Raw genomic sequence first — 4,845 nt, 5'->3', positions numbered from 1 at the left:
AAAGCACAAACTGAATATGAAAAGTAACCACTTGGCTGTGCCACGATAGCTCAAGTGGTAGAGCAGCAACTATTTAGCCGAAGGTCGTGGGTTCGAATCCCGCTCGTGACATTAACTTTTTCATCTCAACCAAGGCTTTAGATAAGAAGTAAAGTTAATTCAAATTGTATAGATGATTGAGCCACTTTCTTACTGTCTTTCATAGCTTAAAGTAATTCATTCGGTATTTACACTAACAAGGGGACGACCTGGTTGGTGAGTCACGGATTTGGACCAATTTTATTGGTGATTCTGCGCTCCAAAATATCGGAAAAATATGCTACTTCTTTTGAATAAGCCCTGCTCTCGCCAAAAACATGTTGACAGTTACAATTTTTCGTTATTTAATATTTTTATTTCCCCTTTGTACTTGCTCAAATCAACCGGATGAATGTATCATTTTACAGCATTTTTTAAATTGTAAATCGCAATAAAAATATAACAAAAAAATATGAAAGTTTATTAATAACCAAAAAATTTAAAAGCCAAATATTTTTCAAGTAAACTAGGTCATAATTTTTTCCGTAAAAGTAATATTCAATTTCGTTTTAGCATTTAAATATAAATTTTTGTTTGAACTTAAATTTAACGATTTTTTGACCTAAAAATTGTTCTAATTTTTGAGAAGTCGTTACCAAAATATCTGATTGAAACGGGTGCAATTCAAAAACGGCTAAAAGGATTTTTTGTTTACATAGACCACTTGAAAGATGAGGTATGTAGCTTTTTAACGACGTATGTAATATTCAAATATATAAAATATTTCTTGCAATTCTTCAAAAATTCAAAAAATGGAAAACTATTTGTCAGAAATTAAGGTTTTTTTTAAATGGAAGTAATAGTCCATTACGATCGGTTTGATACCGTTGCATATCGGTTTGATATAAGTTGCACTTGACAATTAAAAAATAAATTAATTAAATAATAAAAATAATAACAAATAAAAAAAGTTATCAACCATAAAAATCGGTCCACTGGTTTTGGGAATGTCAGTCAGGCACTGGTCGTCGAAATTATCAGTCAAAAAATTAATTTAGCTCAATTCCCGCGATAGTCGGTATCCAAGGGTTTAGAAAAAAAAATTCAACTTTCAAACATATTTTTGGCAAAACCAAGACCTATTCACAAAAAGTGGTGGATACCTGGCCAGTATTTTGGAGAGCAGAATCACCAAATCCTTGAACCAACAATCTGGTCGGCCCATGTAAGTAATCAAGTTAAGATTTAAGTAATCTTTAAGTAAGGTATTGGTTGAAATGAAAAAGTTAGCTCACGTGGGGGATTTGAAACCACAACCTTCGGCTGAAAAATGGCAAAAAGGAAGGGAAAATTCGAAAGGTTATTGGTTGAGATGGGGAGTTGGTGTCCGAGTGGATCGAAGTCACGATAGCTCAAGTGGTAGAGTAGCGGCGTATTAGCCGAAGATCGTTGGTTCGAATCCCGCTCGTGAAACTAACTTTTTCATTTCAAACAAAACCTTATATAAAAAGATTAATTAATTGAAAATAATTTATTTGGTCAATGGGACCACGAAACCTAATAGATTTAAGTTTTAAATATCGTCTTAAATCTAATAGGTATAACTTTATTTTTGGTTTTGCCGTATCACGAATTTTTATTTCTTTATATCTCGAGTTAACAATGTGAAAATACAGGTTTACTTGTAGTTAAATACCGTGACTAAAATCGTGTAAACTGTGAAGATAACAGCTTAAAAGTGTCCATTAATGTTTTATACGTAGATTCCCACGAGCAGTCATGAAAGGGTTGATAGATCTGCACGGAAAGTAGTGCTTTCGCATAGTACGCTGACGGTATTGATGTTTTATGTTTTATCACTTTTGACCCAGAATGACCCGCTGAATTTGTGCTGTTACCAATCCAAACTCGGTTTTGTAACGGGAGGCGAATTCGTATTAACACACAATGGCATTGTTCGCCGCGGGCTATTAGCGAAGTAGGTGTTTTCTTCGTCTAATGAAACCAATTCTGCAATCCCACGACAACACCTGTGCGAGCCTATTGTTTCATTTTCGCTGACGGCGACTTCTAGTCTCCGGAAAAACGGAAAATCGATACGATAAATATAACGGCGAACAGGAAGATCGGAGAGTTTCAAAGGACTATTTTTAATATTAAAACCGTCCCAGATGGTGGCAAGTAAACAAAAAGGGCTAAAAATCTTTAAAAAAACATTCTAGTAAGTACAAAACACTAAAGATACACTGAAGAAGACTAGTGGACGAAAATCACTGGGTTAATACAGGATGTCCTCTTAAGATGACCCGGCTGAATTTCTCTTGAACCAATGACGCTATCAAAACAACAAAAATACGTCTTTAATATTTTTTAGTCTAGTTTTAGTGAAATTTTAACCTTTTTTTGGAGAACAGAATTTTTTCGCTGAAAACAATGGTGCAATCGGATTTTAAGTTGGTCAAAAAATGGGAAAAAGAAACCGGACGCGTAATTTCGACCAAGAGCTGAATATTTTACTGAATTAAATTCATTATATTTCGTGGTTCGATTGACCAAATAACATCTTTCAATTAATTATTTTTCCATGTAAGGTCCTTGGTTGAGATAAAAAGGCAATGTCCCGAGCGGGATTCGAACCCACGACCTTCGGCTAAATACGCCGCTCCTCTACCACTTGAGCTATAGTGACTTCGAGGGAAAATTCGAGAGGTGAGGTTGAGATGGGAAGTTAGTGTCAAGCGGATTCGGATAGCTATCGGTAGCTCAAGGTTAGAGCAACGGGGTACTGAGCCATAGGTAGTGGGTTCGAATCCTGCTCGTGACACTGACTTTTTTTATCTCAACCAAAACCTTACATAAAAAGAATATTTTTTTTTCAAATGTCGTGTAATCTATTTGATTCTCGGCGGCAAATTTTGAAAAATGGCAACAAGAAGGGAAATTCGAAAGGTTGGGTTAAGATGGGAAGTTGGTGTCCGAGCGGATCGAAGTCACGATAGCTCAAGTGGTAGAGTAGCGGCGTATTTAGCCTACGGTCGTGGGTTCGAATCCAGCTAGTGACTAATTGAAAGATTTTACTGTATGTTTGTGAAAATCCAAATTCCTCCCTCCGAAATGTTGGAAGGGTTTTAGGTTTGTCAAAAAATAAAATTAGAGATGTACTCCGCGCTTTGAATTTTATGCCGTATTGCCCTCATCTTGAGTACATCTTGAGATGTACTTCGAGACTCTGATAAAGACAGGCGTCTAACGCGCCTTGCGCAAATGTCGATTGGAGGCTGAAGAAACGTTCTTCCATGCTGCCTATCGACTGATGAATCATACTTCACCTCTAATGGCGTAGTAAATTGTAGGAATTTTCGAACGTGGCTAGACGAAAATCCGAGAATTTCGTCCTCTTGTCATCATCAGGTGGTTCACAATATCATCGTTTGGGGTGGACTTCTCTGAAATAAATTAATTGGGTCTTATTTCTACGAAAATAATTTAAATGGTGTTCAATTCCTCAATTTTTTGAGGCAGGTTTTACTACCATTATTAGATGATGTTCCTCTCCAACAACGACCAAGAATGATTCTCCAGCTTGATGGATGCCGTGCACACAATTCTTCGCAGGTGAGACGTTATTTGAATCATCACTTCCGGGGTAAGTGGATAGGACCTCTGGCCAGATCAGTTGGCATCCTCCCCCACACGATTTAACTCCATTTGACTATTTTTTGGGGGCCATTTAAAAATTACAGTTTCTATGGCAATCATAACCCAGCAACCTCAGTTGAATAACTGCGGCAAAAGATGGAAAATGCCTGTCAGTTCATCTCCCCTGACTCTATCGCTTGTGGTTAAAAAGAGCAAATCTTTGCATCTTCACACAAAGCATATAGTTCGAACATGAACTGTGATAAATAAATAGCAAACCAAATGACTGTTTTTTTCCAAACGTTTTGTCAATTCAAATTCCAAAATCCGATTGCACCGTTTTCAGCGTAAAATATCCTTTGAAATGAATAGTCAGGAAGTAAAAGGTATTTGAAACTTTGAACTTGAACTGGGCCTGAAGTAGCCTGTATAATTGTTCTCCAAAAAAAGATAAAAAATTGAAACTAGATTAAACGATATTTAAAACTCTAGTTGATATTGATCGACCTCCGTAGTTTAAATTGATGTATTGGATCTTCTTGAGGTCATTTTACAGGTGAATAAAAAACATCACTATTGAGCTTCACCAAGCTTTCGGCGAATGTTCCGCCATCTTCAGGGCCTAATTTATTGAAAACAAATTTACATTAACAGAGTTACATAAAACATCATATGGAAAATGCCCAATCAATTCATCTCTCCTGACTCTATCGCTCTGAGCACCGGTGAAGAGTGGTTGAAAAGCGCAAATCTTTGCATCTTCACGCAAAGCATACAGTTCGAACATGAACTGTGATAAATAAATTGCAAACCAAATGACTGTTTTTTTCAAACTTTTTGCCAATTCAAATTCCAAAATTCGTATATTCTTATATTCACTATAAGAATAAAATTAAGTACTTTACCCAGTTTTTTAAGACAAATTTATTGCACATGTTTTTTTTTTTAAATGAAGGTGGAAATGAATCTACATACTGAAATAAAAAAAAAAAAAAAAATAGTCTTGCTTAAAATCTAGTGACACTCATCGGTCCATCCTTTGGTCCCACCTCTTTCATAAGTTAATACTCAATCTCAGGTACATGTATTTCTTTATCACAGATACGTTATATGTCTATACAACTTTTAAACTGTTTTTTAACTTAGAATTATAATTTAATTATTTACAATATGTACAAGGAACTTTAA

This window comes from Cimex lectularius, unplaced genomic scaffold (genome assembly GCF_000648675.2).
Source record: "Cimex lectularius strain Harlan isolate CLEC.00 unplaced genomic scaffold, Clec_2.1 scaffold426, whole genome shotgun sequence".
Taxonomy (NCBI): domain Eukaryota; kingdom Metazoa; phylum Arthropoda; class Insecta; order Hemiptera; family Cimicidae; genus Cimex; species Cimex lectularius.
This window is presented reverse-complemented; position numbering follows the sequence as displayed.